The sequence below is a fragment of the Pollicipes pollicipes genome, unplaced genomic scaffold, assembly GCF_011947565.3.
Source record: "Pollicipes pollicipes isolate AB1234 unplaced genomic scaffold, Ppol_2.1 Scaffold_4002;HRSCAF=4701_pilon_pilon_pilon, whole genome shotgun sequence".
Classification (NCBI taxonomy): Eukaryota; Metazoa; Arthropoda; class Thecostraca; order Pollicipedomorpha; family Pollicipedidae; genus Pollicipes; species Pollicipes pollicipes.
In genome coordinates this window covers 33809858-33830090 of record NW_023596420.1, presented here as the reverse complement: position 1 = coordinate 33830090, position 20233 = coordinate 33809858, and the positions used below count along the sequence as shown (strand labels likewise).

General features: G+C 46.5%; 3 non-coding genes across 3 annotated transcripts; 2 read left to right on the top strand and 1 right to left on the bottom strand.

Moving 5' to 3' along the window:
• Positions 1-3161: 3161 nt before the first annotated feature.
• On the top strand, positions 3162-3234 carry TRNAD-GUC (transfer RNA aspartic acid (anticodon GUC)). The gene has a single exon. It is a non-coding gene; the product is annotated as a tRNA-Asp (tRNA).
• A 4360-nt stretch (positions 3235-7594) lies between these two features.
• On the bottom strand, positions 7595-7666 carry TRNAD-GUC (transfer RNA aspartic acid (anticodon GUC)). Its single transcript has one exon. It is a non-coding gene; the product is annotated as a tRNA-Asp (tRNA).
• A 6563-nt stretch (positions 7667-14229) lies between these two features.
• On the top strand, positions 14230-14301 carry TRNAD-GUC (transfer RNA aspartic acid (anticodon GUC)). Its single transcript has one exon. It is a non-coding gene; the product is annotated as a tRNA-Asp (tRNA).
• The last annotated feature ends 5932 nt before the right edge of the window (positions 14302-20233 follow it).

Here is a 20233-nt window from a genome sequence, read left to right as displayed (position 1 = left end):
TCCCCCATCAAGCTAGAATGAACTCCAGCGGGTTTGAGACACAAAACATTCGTAACGCCGGCGACTTCCGGATCATACACCAATAACCGCAGGAGCTCGATACAGCCCGGACCAGAAGACATACGCAAACCCATCCACCTCGAATCAGAAAGGACAATACGACAAACAAACAAACCCGCCCCTTCGGGAAACCAAACCCCGGTCTCCTTCGTGACATGCGGGGATACTTACCAAAGAGGTGACACAGTCACTCCCGTACAAAACTGCGTGACATGCGGGGAATCGAACCCCGGTCTCCCGCGTAACAGGCGGGGATACTCACCACTATACTAACGAGGAATTGTGTGCGCAAAACCATACCCACAATCGACCAGACCACCGTAGTCTCTGAAACGATGTCAATAAACTGAGGAAGACGTGTGTGGTTGTTTGCATCCTTATTTGTTGTCATCAATATTACCACGCTCAATGAAACCAAACTATCGCGAAGAGCGATACAACAGCTTTGGTCGATGGCGGAGGCACACCAGCTCCCAAGGTAAGACTGCTTTTCGCAACGCGTTGAATGTTCATTCTCGTTGTGAAACGACAACGCACTTTCAGTCATTGCCGGACGCTAGCAAACTATACAATAAACGACATGACATGACAATCCAGTTGTGCGCCCAGATGGGTTGTAAGGCGCAGACCAGTATAACACTACATGGTGAAATGTGCTGCTGTTGCTGTTGCTGCTCATATAACGCGGCCAGAGATTTCAGAGCACCACGGTGAGAGGATCGGGGTATCAAACCAGTGGCATAGCACTGAAAGGCGGGACAGTGATGCCAAGGTCATGGCTGTCAGATGGCGGGTGTCATAAGTGATTGGCTAGCTGACAGAGTGTGAGAAGATGCTGAGCTCCTCGCGGCAATTTCATTTCATTGTGGACGATTCAGTTTTAAAGCTAAGGTACTGTCTTTTCACGAACCAAATAACCTCTGCATGACGTATTTTGACAGGAAATGTCGATAAATTGCAAAATTATGAAGGCACACGACTTTCAAGGGTATTTGATCAGAAATATTGGCATAAGCCAGCTTGTTATTGTTTGATGCCAAGCACGCTGAGAGCCTTAGATCCTGGCGCCAAAAGACAGCGTCGTTAATGGCTCCTCGCCGACGAAGGGAGGCGTCAAAGGGTCGAAAGCCGGTGAAATTATGCCTCCAACATTTCCCCAATGTGCGCAGTGGACTCGTCCAAGCGATCATGCCGTCAGTAGTTGAGCCGAATAGCCAATGAGCAGGCTGTCATAGCTTCCTTTATGAGGAAAAATGATGACGCGCGCGGCATCGTTATTTGAAACCATTTATGTTACCACGCGCAATAGGACCAAGCCAAAATCAAACAGCATTTAAACTGCTGTGATCAGCAGCGGCATAGAAAAAAGAAAAAAACAGAGGTTAAACAGCTTCCAAGGCAACATTGCTTTTCACCCCACGCAGACCTTTAGTTCCCATTGTAAAACGACAGCGTTCGTCAAATTAGTCATTGCTGGACACCTGCAAATAACACCTTATGCGATCCTTATGATCCTTATGTATATGATAATACCATATGCGATATCACATGTAGAGGGGACAGTCCAGGTGTATGCGTAAATGCGTATAAGATGCGGACCAGTCTCATATCGCGGGATGAAATGTGTTGCTGCTGCTGCTGCTCATATAACGCGGCGAGGGTTTTCAGAACACTGGGGTAGGGAATCAGGCTTTTAAAACAATAGTATTAGCCTTATTCCTCGGAAAACCCAGGAAATGGAGATATAGTTGTGTTGATGTTTCGGCAGCATGCCTTTCTACTGCCTTTCGGGAGCCATATCTTCATTCTCCTAGTATTTCCGAGGAATAAGGCTAATATCACTGCCTTATCTGTGTGACTAGTATTCCACGCTAATGCACTGAACAACTTACGAAATCGGACTTTTAAAACAGCGACGTAGCACTGAAAGGCGGGGCAGTAATGCCAAGGTCAGACCTGTCAGACCACGGCGAGGTCAGTGACCTACTATCAGATGGACAAGAAGAAGTTTGGAGCGACATTGAATCATTTGACGGTGTGGTAGGAGTAAACGGAGAGGTTCGGCAGAATGTGGTGGGAAAAGCGACAATATAGTCACTTAAAGTGGTGGTAGGGTGTCTGTCTCACATTTTCAGGAGCTCGGTTTAAAGATTACACCTGGATCGCTCAGTCCGATCTACCCTTCACAGGGAGCAGCTCCAATATTCTAGCCGTTCGAACTCGTTTTGCCTGTACCAGATCCTCCCTGCACGGCGATGTCTGTCTCGCCCCGCCGCTAGACCATGTGCAGAGCATGTCCGGTTTGTCACAGTTTCCTTGAGCATCTTAGTTGACTGCTTGGCTGCGGCAGTCCGGTTCGGCGCTAGTTAGGATGAGGTGATTCCGGTCCTCATTAGTATAATGGTGAGTACCCCCGGCTGTCACGGGAGACCGGGGTTCGATTCCCCGACGGGGAGGATTATGTGCCTGTAGAAAAGGTCCATTCCTGAAGTGCCTGCACCCGTGGTTGGGCCACGTCTGTTCGAGAGTGACGGTGACGTTAATCCGCAAGGCCCGTGAAGCTCGACTGACATTCGAGATTAATCCAGGTCTTCTGTCGTGGTCGACTGTCTGGCGAGCTTCGCCTCTCAGTCCTTTGCTGTTGGAAAAGCCGTTCATCACGTCACGTTGCTGTGAAAACTCTTGTCCCTCGCGTTATATGAGCATCAACAACAGATATTTCATCCCGTGATGTCCAGCTCCTCTTGCCTTCACCTTGTCCGCATCTTGACGTATTCCTCAATTGCCTCAGCATGTAGTATATTTTGCAAGCGTCCGGCAAGCAAGCGAGTAGTTGAAAAGGCGGCGGCGGTCTTCATTGTGAATCTACGTGTTGCGGAAAGCAAACTCGCTTTATGAGTTGTTTGACCTCTGTTGTTGAACGGAACAGCTTTGCTGCTGTTTGATTTCGGCTGAAGCCCACTGAGCATGTTAAGATCGATGGTTCCAAATAAGGATGGCACCAAAGCGTGTCCAGTTTGTCACATTTTTCTGGTTCGTCGTCGTTGGTTGAGTGACTACGGCAGCGCGGTCAGTTGTAGGGAAGGTTGGGTATCTATTAATCCTCGTTAGTATAGTGGTGAGTATCCCCGCCTGTCACGCGGGGAGACCGGGGTTCGATTCCCCGACGGGGAGGGTTTTGAGCAGTCGCTTCCCGAGACGCGTTCATCGGTCGCGATCGAGCAAGGACCGCACACATACCTCGGTGTACCCTGTGTCACATCAGTACCTGTGTCACATCAGTGCCAAGGCAAAAACTCTTACCAGCAGATGTCCACTCCATGTGCCACTACTTCTACTGAAAACGGCTATGTTCCTTAATTGTACGCGAAAATCCGCAATATATCGTACGCCAAAAGACATGTGCTTCAAAAGCATGTGCCCGTCACTATTTCTACTTCAGATAGGTATATAGCCTTTACTTATAACTTAATTTACTATATTTTACTTTACTGATGCGACATTACGTCGACTGCAAGACCTCATACGCAACATGGGTGCTTCACGACAATGCGTATACTGTAAAAGCACGTAACCGTCATTACTTCTACAGCAAAAACGCATGCATTCTTCACTTCTAGGCGTCATTGTGTCTACTACAACAATGCCCACACGACATCCCGTCATTATTTTTACAGCTTAGGCTTTTGCAGCCCTTACTTATACGCGACATTACTTTTGCTGCCAAAACTCATACACATTCGTGCTACACGACAAAACGCATGCTGCAAAAAATCTAGGAACTCGCAATTTCTGTTACGTTAGTTGATGATACATGACATCACATCTACTACAAACGGTTATACGTGACATCAGTGCTTCACGACAAAGCTCAGACCTAATAGCTGACACCAGTCGTGATGTCCTCTGCAAAACTTATGTTGTCTTTAGTTGTAAGCGGGGTTACTTACGTTGCCAACACTTATAGGCGACATTTGTGCTTTACCACACAGGCCATTTACTCATGGCTGAAACCTCACAAAAAACATACACACCTAAAAACGAAAGGAGCGAACGCGTGTATGTGCTTGGACGGGCAGAAAAGAATAGAGGTCTCCACTCCATGGTGTTGATACATAAGTGCTGTTACAAACAATGCAATCTACGTATCCACATGGGCAATAATTATAGGCAAATGTTCTCTACTAAAAAATACGTCTGGTGGAGTGGCAAAGTGCTGCAAAAAGTTTTGGACAAGCAAGGAAAGCGACTAAACCTGTCCCAAAATACATAAAAACGATACTTGCCCCGAATGTGACACTTAACTTACCACCATAAACGAGGTGCACAGTGAGCACCTGACTGAAAATGTAACTACACCGCTGGTCTAGTGTTCACTAAAACGCGATATTTCTTCTGCTGCAATAACTCACGCAAGGCTTTAGGGTCTTCACGGCAAAAATAATGAGTTTAAAGTTTGCACTTGTTATTAAGATTTTGAATTCATCATTTGAAATTTCTACAGCCTTTACTCAAAAGCGAAATGCGACAAATCAACAAAGGAACTCGACGTAGTGAGTTCACCAATGTTCGTATCGCAACCACAATTATTTAAATGCAGAATTGCCCGGGTGCGGCTCCCTCTCATCCTGGAAGTTTTTTTCTACACCCACGCTGTGTCCACGCATTTTTTACTTTACTGCTAAGTATTGGCACATAAAGTAGCGTTGCGCATACTTCTGCTGCAAAACGTAGAGATGTATACGTAGGCAGCAGAAGTAATGACAAGTATGATTTTTTAAACCCAAATATTTCGCCGTGTGGCACTAATGTTGTGCCTAAACATTTCTAGTCAAAATAACTTCGGATATAAATAATGACTATGTAAGATTTTGCTGTAGAAATAGTAACTGGCGTAAGTACGTGGGGCAAAAGTTTTATCGCGCAGCACTAATGTCATGTATGAACATTGGCAGCTGAGGTAATACAGCAGCACTTTGTCGGTAGGTATTTTGTTGAGGCATGAATGTCATGGAGCCGTCTGCTCCTTCCAAAAGTATGCGCTCAATGCGTTGTCAACTAAGTCTCTGCACGTCAACTGAATGATGACTCACGATCACAATACCATTCACTCTGCCGAAAAATAGCATTTATGACTCATCATTTCTGTCAAGTTTGTGCTTCAACCACAGGTGGAATGGGTGGTGGGCACCATATCGCGCTGCTTTCATGTGAAAGTATCTGAACCCATATAGTTAGGATCAAAGACCAAGAGTAAGCTTGAATATTTCATGTTCCCCTTATCGGTTAGGCCCCAAAGCACTTTTTGAAATTGTATCGTCTGCTTGCTGACGGAAGAACATATTAAAAAATGTGTCAACAAAACAAACAAACACGCCTGAACTATTCCACAACATCACTTGCCTTTCCCGATCCCAAAACTGCACAAATTTGGAAACAGCAAATACTTGCGAGCATACACCAACGACCTATCGACAACGAACAGGCCCTACGGGCCCGACCTACCTGTACAAAACCCTCCTCGCACAGGGAACTGGCGAACCAACGTCATATTTTCGTCAAGCACCTTCTTTGATTGGGTGACTGCGGTAGTCCGGCTCTTTGTAAGTAAGGATGTCATTGGCATTACTCCTCGTCTGCGCGGTGATGAGTATCCCCGCCTGTCAGGCGGGAGACCTCGGTTCGATTCCCGGACGGGCGAGTTTTGTACAGATGTGACTGATCTCTGTACAGCAAACAAGTTTGGCGTAGCATCCATCCTCAACTCGAGATCGATGGATTGAATACGCATGCAGCGTGTATTCTCAGCGACCTGGACATCAAACAATCTAGATATGTATACCGTCGACGTCATACATACCCATGCTTTTGCGTCTTTTGGTGTTCCAACGAGAAAGATTCTACGTGGTGTACCGTAGAATCTTTAACGGACGCGCAAATTTGTTCCACGACTAGGACAAGATCGAAGTGAGGCAGAGATAGCGCAACGTATTCAGTCATAAACAGGTCACTCTACGTGCTCAAGAGCAACCATATGTGGTCAAAATGTGCTTATGCATTCAAGCACAATAATTTGCAGTTTTCACCTTCAAGAGTACGCATAGTACCTGTAGCGAATATCTTAGTTTCTTTAAGTGCGGAATCGTTGTCACGACAGTTGCAAATATTTCAAAAGGAGAGGTGTCGCGCTGCAAACACATTCGGCAAAAATTATTTTTGACCACGTGGAATAGAACATTTTTGGTGCGTCGCAAATACATTTCCAGTCTTGGTCGCATGATGTTGCATGGGTCGATGGTGTATGCTCGGAAGCATTCGCTGTTAGCGAATGCGTGCAGTTTTGGGACGGGGTAACGTCAATGAGGTTGTGAAAGAGTTGGGATGTGTCTGAAATGTTTCGAAATCAATTTTCCATGCGTGAGCAAAACACAATATTCCAAAAACTGCTCTGGAGCTTAACTGATCCAGAGCACATGCAATATTTAAATTTATGCTTTGCCTTCGGTTCCAACAATGTCAGCTAAAATGCTTTCATAATGAAAGTACCGCTATATGGTGCCCACCGCCCATGCGGCGTGTATAAAGGCACATACTCGGCACAAATATTGCATGCCAAATATTGGTTTTTCGCAGAGTGGAAGCTATGTCACCGTAAGTCACCATACAATTAACACACAGAGCTTTCGTTGACGACGGGTTGAGTACGTATTTGTTGGACGGAACGCATGCTCCCATGCCATTCGTGCTGCAGCAAGACACCCCACCGACAAGAGTGCGGCGGCATGACTTGAACTGCCAATACTGCTCACACACGATAAAAGTGCTACGCGATAAGACTTATGCCCCACGAAAATTATGCCTGATATCATTTCTACCGCAACACCTTATGAAGTTATTACTAATGTGCGACGGCATTTCCTCTGCGAATGCTTCCACGCGACATTAGTGCAATACAGCCAATACCTCAAATGCCATTTCCGTCATCATTTCTGCTTCAACATGTATTCAATTTTAGCGTGTAGGCGGCATTACTTCCAGTGCCAGTGCTTAGCCCTGGAGCGTAGAATGCGTGGACACCAGCATGGGAGTAGGAACAAGATGCAGAATAGGAGGGAGCCGCGCCTGGGCAATACTGCATTCAAGGTTATGGTGCCGATACAAAATCCTAGTGCATTCATTACATCGGGTTTGTTTTGCGGTAAAAGTAATGTCGCATCAGTAAAATGAAGTAAAGTAGCGAGGTAAGGCTGCATACGTTTTTACTGTGGAAATAATGACGGATACATGCTTTTGAAGCATGCGTTTTCTTGTGTAACACAGGTGGTTTACAAGCATTTTTTCAGAAGATATAAAATCGCGTACCAGTAAATACTTTAGCTCTTTCCAATAGAACTAATACCACATGAAGCGAACATCTGTTGGTAGCAGTTTTTGCAGCGGCACTGATGTGACACCGGAGCAGACCGATGGAAGTTAACGGTCTGCGTACGATTGCGACCGGTGACCGCGTCTCGGGAAGAGACTGTTCAAAACCCTCCCTGTCGGGGAATCGAACCCCGGTCTCCCGCGTGACAGGCGGGGATACTCACCACTATACTAACGAGGATAGGCACATGGCCCTCCCTGCAACTGACCGGGCTGCCGTAGTCACTCAACCAACGACGACGCACCAGAAAAATGTGACAAACTGGATATGCTTCGGCGCCATCCTTATTTGGAACCATCAACGTAAACATGCTCATCGGGCCTCAGCCAAAATCACACAGCGGCAAACCTGTTTCATTCAACAGTAGAGGTTAAACAGCTCCCAAAGTGAGTTTGCCTTCCGCATCACGCAGACAGTACATTCACGATGAAAAACGCAGCAGACTTTTCAACTAGTCATTGCCGGACACTTGCAGAATATACTACATGGTGGGGCAATGCAGGAGTACGTCAAGACGCACAAACGGGTGCAGGCCGAGTTAGATAGACATCACGGGGTGAAAATATCTGGTGTAACGCGAGCGACTATAGTTTTCAGAGCACCGTGGCATGACGAACGGCTGTTCCACCAGTAACGGACTGAAAGGCGGAACTCACCAGACTGTCGAACACAACAGTAAAGTGGACTAACCACGGGTGTCATTCGAGCTTGCCTCGCCTTGCCGATTAACATCACCTCTCAGCATATGCCATTCAACTATAGACACAGGTACTCCAGAGAACTAGCCCTCTCTGCCGTCACAAAATCCTCCCCGTCGGGGAATCGAACCCTGGTCTCCTGCGTGACAGGCGGGGATACTCACCACTATACTAACGAGGAGCAGAGTTGCTGGATATTTACGTACTTACTTGCGACTTCTAGTTACCAAACTTACTAACAACGAACAGTTATCATCTTTACACAGAGTCCCTGAAAATGCGCGACAGCTATCTCGCCACCACGACGGATGGGGATATCGTTGCTTCTCCCACAGCACTCTGCCAAACCTCTCTGTCAACTTTTGTCACACTCTGTCAAATGATTCATTGTCGCTCCAAATGTCTCCCTGCCCATCAGCTAGTCAGTCACTCACGTCACCGTGGTCTGACAGCTCTGACCTTGCATTACTTCCCCGCGTTTCTATGTCAGTAGTTTGATAGCCCGATCCACCCACAGCCGTGCGCTGACAACCCTGGCCGCGTTGTATCAGCACCTTCCACACAGCGGTGTCTAAAGAGTAGTATGCGCCTGACACGTATCTGGGTGTACACCTGGATTATGCTGTCATCATGCCACGTTGTATGCAATGTATCTTGGAGGCGTCCGGCAATGCTTGACTGAACAGGCGCTGTGGTTTTACAATGGGAATGGAAGTTGTACGTGGTGTGAAAAGCAGTCATGTCTTGGGATCTGTTTAACCTCTGCTGTTAGCCAAAGCAGATGTGTCGCTGTTCGTATCGTTTGTCACATTTTCCTCGAGCATCTAAGTTGATTGCGTGGCTGCGGCACTCCGTTCGGTGCTAGCACGGTTGGGATGATTCCGGTCCTCGCTAGGACCACGAACAGCGAATGCTTTCTCGTATACACCATCGACCTTTTGATCACGAAAAGGCCCTTCGAACCTGATCTACATGTACAAAATCCTCCTCGTACAGCGAGCCGGCGAACCGGCATCACATTTTCTTCGAGCATCTTCTTTGATTGGATGACCGCGTTAGTCCGGCTCGTTGTAAGTAAGGATGTCACTGATCGGGATCAATGGTCTGTATACGCAGTTTAACGTGTATTATCAGAGACACCGACAACAAGAATCTAGCCAGGTTGTCCGTCGACGTCATGCATGCCATGTCATGCGTCGATAGATATGATGCCATGTCAAAAAGATAATGTATTTATTACATTGAGTTCGTTTTGCAGTAGAAGTAATGCCGCATCAGTAAAATGAAGTAAAGTAGCGTATGAGTAAAGGCTGTATACGTTTTTAGAGTAGAAATAGTGGCGGGTACATGCTTTTGAAGCATGCGTTATTGTGTAACACACAGGTGGCTTAAAACTACTTGTTCAGATGTAATGTCGCGTGATAGTATATACTATGGATGTTCTCAATATATTACCATGTTAAGTGAAACCTGATGGTAGGAGTCTTTTGCCGTGGTACTGATGTGGCACCGGGGTAGACCGAGGGGGGTTCAGGGTTCACGGTTCGCGTTCGATCGTGACCGATGGCCGCATCTCGGGAAGCGACTGCTCAAGAGCCTCCCCGTCGGGGAATCGAACCCCGGTCTCACGCGTGACAGGCGGGGATACTTACCACTATACTGACGAGGAGCAGGGTCACTCGCTATTTACGTACTTACTACTTCTAGTTACCAAACTTACTAACAACGAACAGGTGTTGTCCTTACACCGATTCCCTGAAAATGCGCGACAGCTATCTCGCCACCACGACAAATGAGGATATCGTTGCTTCTCCCGCCGCACTCTGTCAAACCTCTCTGTCAACTCTTGTCACACTCTGTCAAATGATTCGATGTCGCTCCAAATGTCTCCCTGCCCATCAGGTAGTCAGTCACTCACATCACCGTGGTCTGACAGCTCTGACCTTGGCATTACTTCCCCGCCTTTCTACGTCACTGGTTTGATAGCCCGATCCCTCTCACAGCGGTGCCCCGACATCCCTGGCCGCGTTGTATCAGCAGTAGCAGCAGCACATTTCACACAGCGGTGTCGAAAGAATAGTCTGCGCCTGACACGCATCTGGGTGTACACCTGGATTATGCTGTAATCATGCTATGTCGTATGTGATGTATTTTGGAGGCATCCGGCAGTGCTTGGTTGAACAGGTGCTGCGGTTTCACAATGGGAATGGAGGTTGTACGTGGGTGTGAAAAGCAGTCGTGCCTTGGGATCTGTTTAACCTCTGCTGTTAGCCAAAGCAGTTTTATCAGCTGTTTGATTTTGACTTGGTCCCATTGTGCATGGTGACATCAAGAGTTCCAAATAACGATGTCGCACGCGTCATCATTTTCCCCGTACCAGAAAGCTATAAGATCTCGCTCATTGGCTGTGGGGCTCAACCACTGACGGCATGATCGCTTGGACAGGTACACCTTTCATAACATGGATTGAGAGCAAATTGACTGTCTAAGTCGTTTCTTTGCTCTGGTGGTAGAGCAGGGGAATGCAGCACAAAACCCTGCTTTGTATCCCATGCAACGAAAAAAAAAAATTGGGGCTTTGACGCGTACATGGCTAAGTCCAACATCATTTATTTCTTATCGGGACTCCGTGATAACTGACGGCGGTAGTATAGTTATAATGATCATGTTACGTGATATAAACTTATGAAGTGGTGAAACCTGTCAAAAAACTAAGTATTTCAAAAAATGGTATAAACTTTTGTAACTGGTGGAAGCCATGCAAAATTACTCAGTTTTCATGCATCAGGCACACGCCATTGTTCGAATTATGTTCAAGAGCGTCGTGCTGAGAAAAACGGCCCACAGCCCCTGTAAGCAACACCATCCCTATCTAGATGAACCGTGCACCTGCCATGCATGTGCATTCATCCGTTTCAGTCGCCGCGAGCGTCATTATTTATTCCAAGGCTAGGTAGCTGTGAGACCCCACTCATTGACATGCATACATACATGCATGTTGAAGTCCTACCAAAAGTGTAGACTCGTGCTTGGATATCGTGACTTAAACCGGACCGTTCTAGAGAGGTTTGATGCAACCACCACTGCCAGAACATGGAACACTTTAAAATGCGAGTGTTGGCACACCTAGCATTACAATACCATACCGGCCTTCATTGCAGACCCTGAAAGACTAAAGTCGGCTAGTGGCAAGTCGTCAACCAGATGTTTATCAACCTATGCATCACCTATTTCTTCCGAAGTGTTGTTAACGAGGATGCTTAATACAAAAGGGCACATAACTAGAAATTATGGCATGAGTGGGCTTGTTATTGTTGGCGGGAGGGTGCGCTGAGAGTCTTAAGATCCCCGACGCCAAATGAACATGTTGCGACGCCGCCTCCAAAATTGCCCAATCTGTGCGAAATGGCCTCATCCACACCGATCATGACGTCATAGGTTGGACAGTACAGCCAATGAGCGGTATCGCGTAGCTTCGAAGTAGTGGAAAAATAATGACCTATGCCGCACAACGTTTCGCGTTTGCTTCGAGCATCTTCATTGTTTTAGTGACTACGGCGATCCGGTCAATTGCGGGTACAGTTGGTCGCATGCTGCCTTTCGTTAATTTAGTGGTGAGTATCCCCGCCTGTTGCACGGGATACCAGGGTTCGATTCCTCGGCGGGGAGGCTTTTGTGAAGGTGGGACGGGTGCATCCACTCAATGTAGATGTACATTGTAGCGTTCGTCCTCGTTTTGAGGACAGTGGCTTGCGGAATGACTTCTAGCCTCTATTGTATAAGGTCCCTGCAGTCGCTTCTGCACGCTTAAAGTCGTCGGCGTTACGAATGCGTGCTGTTTTGGGATGAGTGAACGGTCAATGGGGTTTTAAAATTGTCTGGGCCTATTCCAAAAGTGTGAGAATTCGTTTTTTCTTCAATGATTAAATACACCGAAAATCTGCCTAGAAGCCCATTCAATTTGAAACTCATAAAAACTCACACTAACGTTTTGCCTTTAATCTCTCACAAAACAGACCAAAACACTCGTTTTGTGAAATATACCCGGTTTGTGACAAAGGTTTGTCTTGTGAGAAATCGAAGACATAGCGTAAGGATGAATGTTTAACGTGTTCTGCATTCGTTGAGCTTAAAGCACATTTGTAATCCATATTTTCTCCCCCATCAAGCTAGAATGAACTCCAGCGGGTTTGAGACACAAACATTTGTAACGCTGGCGACTTCCGATCGTACACCAATAACCGCAGGAGCTCGATACAACCCGGACCAGAAGACATACGCAACCCATCCACCTCGAAATCAGAAAGGACAATACGACAAACAAACAAACCCGCCCCTTCGGGAAACCAAGCCCCGGTCTCCTTCGTGACATGCGGGGATACTTACCAAAGAAGTGGCACAGTTCCTCCTGTACAAAACTCCCCGTCGGGGAATCGAACCTCGGTCTCCCGAGTGACAGGCGGGGATACTCACCACTATACTAACGAGGGGTGTTCTGCACTACACCTTACCCACAATAGACCGGACCACCGTAGTCACTGAAGCGATGCCAATACTCGATGAAGATGTGTCGTGGTTGTTTGCATCCTTATTTGTGGTCATCAATATTACCACGCTCAATGAAACCAAACTAACGCGAAGAGCGATACAACAGCTTTGGTCGACGGCGGAGGCACACCAGCTCCCAAGGTAAGACTGCTTTTCGCAACGCGTTGAATGTTCATTCTCGTTGTGAAACGACAACGCACTTTCAGTCATTGCCGGACGCTAGCAAACTGTACAGTAAACGACATGACAGGATAATCCAGTTGTGCGCCCAGATGCGCGCAAGGCGCAGACCAGTATAACACTGCAGGGTGAAATGTGCTGCTGTTGCTGTTGCTGCTCATATAACGCGGCCAAAGTTTTCAGAGCACCAAGGTGAGAGGATCGGGCTATCAAACCAGTGGCATAGCACTGAAAGGCGGGACAGTGATGCCAAGGTCATGGCTGTCAGATGGCGGTGACATAGGGGATTGGCTAGCTGACAGTGTGAGAAGACACTGAGCTCCTTGCGGCAATTTGATTTCATTGCGGGCGATTCAGTTTTAAAGCTAAGGTACTGTCTTTCACGAACCAAACAACCTATGCATGACGTATTTTGACAGGAAATGCCGATAAATCGCAAAATTATGAAGGCACATGACTTTCAAGGGTATTTGATCAGAAATATTGGCAAAAGCCAGCTTGTTAGTGCTTGAGGCCAATCACGCTGAGAGCCTTAGATCCTGGCGCCAAAAGACGGCGTCGTTAATGGCTCCTCGCCGACGAAGGGAGGCGTCAAAGGGTCGAAAGCCGGTGAAATTATGCCTCCAACATTTCCCCAATGTGCGCAGTGGACTCGTCCAAGCGATCATGCCGTCAGTAGTTGAGCCGAACAGGCAATGAGCGGGCTGTCATAGCTTTCATTACAGGAAAAATGATGATGCGCGCGGCATCCTTATTTGGAACCATTGCTGGTACCATGCGCAATAGGACCAAGCCAAAATCAAACAGCAATTAAACTGCTTTTATCAGCAGCGGCGTAGGAAAAAAAAGCAGAGGTTCAACAGCTTCCAAGGCAAGACTGCTCTTCACCCCACGCAGACCTTCCATTCCCATTGTAAAACTACAGCGCCCGTCAAATTAGCCATTGCCGGACACCTGTAAATAGCACCATATGCGACATGGCATGTAGAGGGAACAATCCAGGGGTATGCGTAAATACGTATAAGATGTAGACCAGTCTTATATCACGGGATGAAATGTGCTGCCGCTGCCGCTCAAATAACGCGGCCTGGATTTTTAGAACACTGCGGTGGGGAATCGGCCTTTTAAGACAGTAGTAGTAGTAGTAGTAGCCTTTCTCCTGGGAAAAAAAAACAGGAAAATCGAGATATAGTTAGGTTGAGATTTCGGCAACATGCCTTCTTACTGCCTTTCGGGAGCTATATCTATGAGGAGGAATTACACTCAAAATCGGCAATTCTACCACACTGGTTGTAGGGAAGGTTGGGTGCATATGACCCCTCGTTAGTATAGTGGTGAGTATCCCCGCCTGTCACGCGGGAGACCGGGGTTCGATTCCCCGACGGGAGGATTTTGAGCAGTCGCTTCCCGAGACGCGTTCATCCGTCGCCATCGAGCAAGGACCGCGCACATACCTCGGTCTGCCCCGGTGTCACATAAGCGCCACGGCAAAAACTCTTACCAACAGATGTCCACTTCATGTCACTTCGCTTCACTTGATGTCATTACTTCGACCGAAAACGTCTATGTTCCATAACTGTACGGGACATGGTTTGTTTGAAATATGCTTTGTAAATGGCATAATTGTTATGTTAAAAACTTACGCTTCAAAAGCATGTGCCCGTCATTTTTCTACTTCAGATAGGTATATAGCCTTTACTTATACCTAACCTTACTATATTTTACTTTACTGATGCGATATTACTTCGACTGCAAGACCTCATACGCAACATGAGTGCTTCACGACAATGCGTATGCTGTAAAAGCACATGAACGTCATTACTTCTACAGCAAAAACGTATGCATTCTTCACTTCCAGGCGTCATTGTGTCTACTGCAGCACTGCCCACACGACATCCCGTCATTACTTCTGCAGCTTAGGCTTATGTAGCTCGTACTTATACGCGACATTTCTTTTGCTGCAAAAACTCATACACATGAGTGCTACACGACGAAATGTATGCTGCTAAAAAATATAGGCACTCGTAATTTCTGTTACGTTAGTTGATGATACATGATATCACATCTACTACAAACCATTATGTGTGACATCAGTGCTTCACGACAAAGCTGAGACCTGAAAGCTGACACCAGTTGTGATGTCTTCTGCAAAACTTATGTGGTCTTTAGTTGTAAGCGATGTTACTTACGCTGCCAATATTTGCAGGCGACATTTGTGCTGTACCACACAGGCCATATTTCACCATTTGTACCAATTGCTTTTACTCATGGCTGAAGCCTCACAAAAGGCACATACACCTAAAAACGGAAGGAACAAACGCGTGGAAGTGCTTGGACGAGCAATAAAAACTAGAGATGTCCACTCCATGGTATTGGTACATAAGTGCTGTTACAATTATTGCAATCGACATATCCACATGGGCAATAATTCTAAGCAAATGTTCTCTACTAAATAAGACGTCTGGTGGAGTGGTGAAGTGCTGCAAAAAGTTTTGGGCAAGCAAGGAAAGCGACTAAACCTGTCCCAAAATACATAAAACGATGCTTTCTCCGAATGTGACACTTAACTTATCACCATACAAGAGGTGTACAGTCAGCACCTGACTGAAAATGTAACTACACTCGTGGTCTAGTTTCACCAGAACGCGATATTTCTTCTGCTGCAATAACTCACGCAAGGCCTTGAGGTCTTCACGACAAAATAATGATTTGAAAGTTTGCACTTGTTATTAATATTTTTAATTCATCAATTGAGATTTCTACAGCATTTACTTAAACGCGAAATACGACAAATCGACAAGACTACTCGACGTAGTGAGTTCACCATTTTTGGTATCGGCACCACAAACTTTTAAATACGGAATTGCCCGGGTGCGGGGCCCTCCTATCCTGGAAGTTCTTCCTTCACCTTTGCTATGTGTCCACGCATTTTGCACTTACTGCTACGTGTTGGCACAAGAAGTAGCGTTGCGTATACTTCTGCTGCAAAACGTAGAGATGTATACGTTTTGCAGCGGAAGTAATAACACGTATGATTTTTTTAAACCCAAGCTTTTGGCCGTGTGGCACAATTGTTGTGCGTAAATATTTGCAGTGGAAATAACTTCGGATATAGATAATGATTATATAATATTTGCAGTAGAAATAGCAAACCGCGAAAATTCGTGGGTCAAAAGTTTTATCGCGTAGCACTTATGTCATGCTATGAACATTGGCAGCTGAAGTAATGCAGCGGCACTTTGTCGGTAGGTAGTTTTGCTGAGGCATGAATGTCATGGAGTCGTCTGCCCCTTCCAAAAGTATGCGCTCGATGCGTTGTCAACTAAGGCTCTGCACGTCAATTGAATGACGACTCACGATCACAATACCATTCACTCTGCCGAAGAATAGCGTTTATGCTTCATCATGTCTGTCAAGTTTGTGCTTCGACCACAGGCAGAATGGGTGGTGGGCGCCATATCGCGCTACTTTCTTGTGAAAGCTATTGGAACCCATATAGTTAGGATCAAGGACCAAGAGGTAAGCTTGAATATTTCATGTTCCCTTTATCGGTTAGGCTCCAAAGCACTTTTTGAAATTTTATCGTCTGATTGCTGAAGGAAGAACGTATTCTAAGACGTGTCAGATACGCCTGAGCTCTTCAACAGCCTCATTGGTCTTCCCCGATTCCAAAACAGCACAAATTTGGAAATAGCAAGCACATTCGAGCATACACCAACGACCTATCGACAACGAACAGGCCCTACGGACCCGACCTACCTGTATAAAATCCTCCTCGCACAGAGAACCGGCAAACCAGCGTCACTTTTTACTCAAGCACCTTCTTCGATTGGGTGACTGCGTTAGTCCGGCTCGTTGTAAGTAAGGTCGTGATTGAGATTACTCCTCGTTTGTGCGGTGGTCAGTATCCCCACCTGTCAGGCGGGAGAGACCGCGGTTCGATTCCCGGACGGGCGAGTTTTGTGCAGATGTGACTGATCTCCTCTGTACAGCGAACATGCTTGGCGCAGCATCCATCCTCAACTCCAGATCGATGGTTTGTATACGCATGCAACGTGTATTCTCAGCGACCTGGACATCAAACTATCTATATGTGAATGCCGTTGACGTCATACATGCCATGCTTTTGCGCCTTTTTGGTGTTCCTAACGGGAAATATTCTACGTAATGTACCGTAGAATCTTTGACGGACGCGCAATTTTTTTCCCGCGACTAGGACAAGATCGAAGTGAGGCGGAGATGGCGCAACGTATTCAGTCATAAACAGGCTGCTCTACGTGCTCAAGAGCAGCCATATGTGGCCAAAATGTGTATGCATTCAAGCACAATCATTTGCAGTTTTTATTTTTAAGGGTACGCATAGTACCTGTAACGAATATCTTAGTTTTCTTTGCGTGCGGAAATGTTGTCACGTCATTTGCAAATAGTTTCAAAGGAAGGCGTCGCGCTGCAAACACACCCGGCAAGTATTCTTCTTCACAACGTGGAACAGAACATTCTTGGTGCGCCGCGAATAAATTTCCAGTCTTTGTTGCATGATGTTCCATGGGTCGATGGTGTATGCTCGGAAGCATTCGCTGTTAGCGAATGCGTGCAGTTTTGGGACGGGGGTAACATCCATGAGATTGTGAAAGAGTTGGGATGTGTCTAAAACGTTTTCGAAATTAATTTTCCTTGCGTGAGCAAAACACAATATTCCAAAAACTGCTGTGGGGCTTAACCGATTCAGAGCGTATGGAACAGTGAAATTTATGCTTTGCATTCGGTCCAACAATGTGGGCTAAAATGCTTTCATAATGAAAGTACCGCCGACATGGTGCCCACCGCCCATTCGGCCTGTATAAAGGCACATACTTGGCAGAAATATGCAGAATAGCTATTAGTTTTCGCACATTGGAAGTTACGTCATAGTAAGTCATCATGCAATTAGCACACAGAGCTTTCGTTGACGACGCGTTTGAGCACATATTTGTTGGAAGGAACGCATGGTTCCATGACAGTCGTGCTGCAACAAAAAAAAAACCCACCGACAAGAATGCGACGGCATGACTTCAACTGACAATGCTGCTCACACGCAATAGAAGTGCTGCGCGATAAAACTTATGCCCACGGAAATTCTGCCTGTTATCATTTCTACCGCAAAACCTTACGTAGTCGTTACTAATGTGCGACGGCATTTCCTCTGCGAATGCTTCCACGCGACATTGGTACAATGCAACCAATACTTCAAGCGCCATATCCGTCATCATTTCTGCTTCAACATGTATTCAGTTTTAGCGTGTACGCGGCATTACTTCCAGTGCCAGTGTTAAGCCATTGAGTGCATGATGCGTGGACACCTAGCATGGGAGTAGGAACAAGATGCAAAATAGGAGGGGCCGCGCCTGGGCAATACGGCATGCAAGGTTATGGTGCCGATATAAAAAAGAGTGTATTCATTACATTGAGTTCGTTTTGCAGTAGAAGTAAGGTAATGTCGCATCAGTAAAATGAAGTAGAGTAGCGTATGAGTAAGAGGCTGCATACGTTTTTAGAGTAGAAATAATGACGGATGCATGCTTTCGAAGCATACGTTTTTCTTGTGTAACACACAGGTGGTTTATAAGTATTTTTTTCAGAAGATTGCAATGTTGCATAAAGCAGATACCTAAGATGTTTTCCGTACAAGTACTGGCACTTGAGGTTTACACCTGTTGGCAGGAGTTCTTGCCGTGGCACTGATATGACACCGGAGCAGACCGAGGGAGGCTTTACGGTCCGCGTATGACCGCAACCGGTGGGCCGCGTCTCGGAAAGCGACTGCTCAAAACCCTCCCCGTCGGGGAATCGAACCCCGGTCTCCCTCGTGACAGGCGGGGATACTCACCACTATACTAACGAGGAGCAGATTCACTCTATATTCACGTACTTACTTACTACTCCTAGTTACCAAATTACTGACAACGAACAGGTAATATCTCTTTACACCGAGTCCCTGAAAACTGCGCGACAGCTATCTCGCCACCACGACAAATGCGGATATCGTTGCTTTTCCCACCGCACTCTGTCAAACCATCTCTGTCAACTCTTGTCACACCTATGTCCAAATGATTCGATTGTCGCTGCAAATTTCTCCCTGCCCATCAGGTAGTCAATCACTCACATCACCGTGGTCTGACAGCTCTGACCTTGGCATTGCTGCCCCGCCTTTCTACGTCACTGGTTTGATAGCCCGATCCTCTCACAGCGGTTTGCCCTGACATCCCTGGGCCGCGTTTGTATCAGCAGCAGCAGCAGCACATTTCACACAGCGGTGTCGAAAGAATAGTCTGCGCCTGACACGCATCTGGGGTGTAACATCTGGGATTATGCTGTAATCATACTATGTCGCATGCATGTATCTTGGAGGCGTCCGGGAATGCTTGATTGAACAGGCGCGTGGTTTTACATTGGGAATGGAAGTTGTAACGTGGTGTGAAAAAGCAGTCGTGCCTTGGGATCTTGTTTAACCTCTGCTGTTCGCCAAAGCAGTTTTATCGGCTGTTTGATTTTGACTTGGTCCTATTGTCGCATGGTGACATCAAGAGTTCCAAATAACGAGTCGCACGCGTCATCATTTTCCCCGTACCAGAAAGCTATAAGATCTCGCTCATTGCTGTGGGGCTCAATCACTACATGACGGCATGATCGCATTTGGCAGGTACACCTTCATAACATGGATTGAGAGCAAATGACTGTCTAAGTCTTTTCTTTGCTCTGGTGGTAGAGCAGGGGAATGTATCATAAAACCCGGCTTTGTGTCCCAGGCAACGAAAAGAAAAAAATTGGGGCTTTGACGCGTACATGGCTAGTCCAACATCATTTCATTTCTTTCGGGACTCCGTAATAACTGACGGCGGTAGTATTGTTATAACGGTCATGTTACGTGATATAAACTTATGAAGTGGTGAAACCTGTCGAAACCTAAGTACTTCAAAAATGGTATGAACTTTTGTAACTGGTGGAAGCCATGCAAAATTACTCAGTTTTCATGCATCAGGCAAACGCCATTGTTCGAATTATGTTCAAGAGGCGTCGTGCTGAGAAAAACAGCCCACAGCCCCTGTAACCAACACCATCCCTATCTAGATGAACCGTGCACCTTGCCATGCATGTGCATTCATCCGTTTCAGTCGCCGAGAGCGTCATTATTTATTCCAAGGCTAGGTAGCTGTGAGACCTCACTCATTGACATGCAGACATACATGCATGTTGAAGTCCTACCAAAAGGTGTAGACTCGTGCTTGGATATCGTGACTTAAACCGGAACCGTTCTAGAGAGGTTTGATGCAACCACCACTGC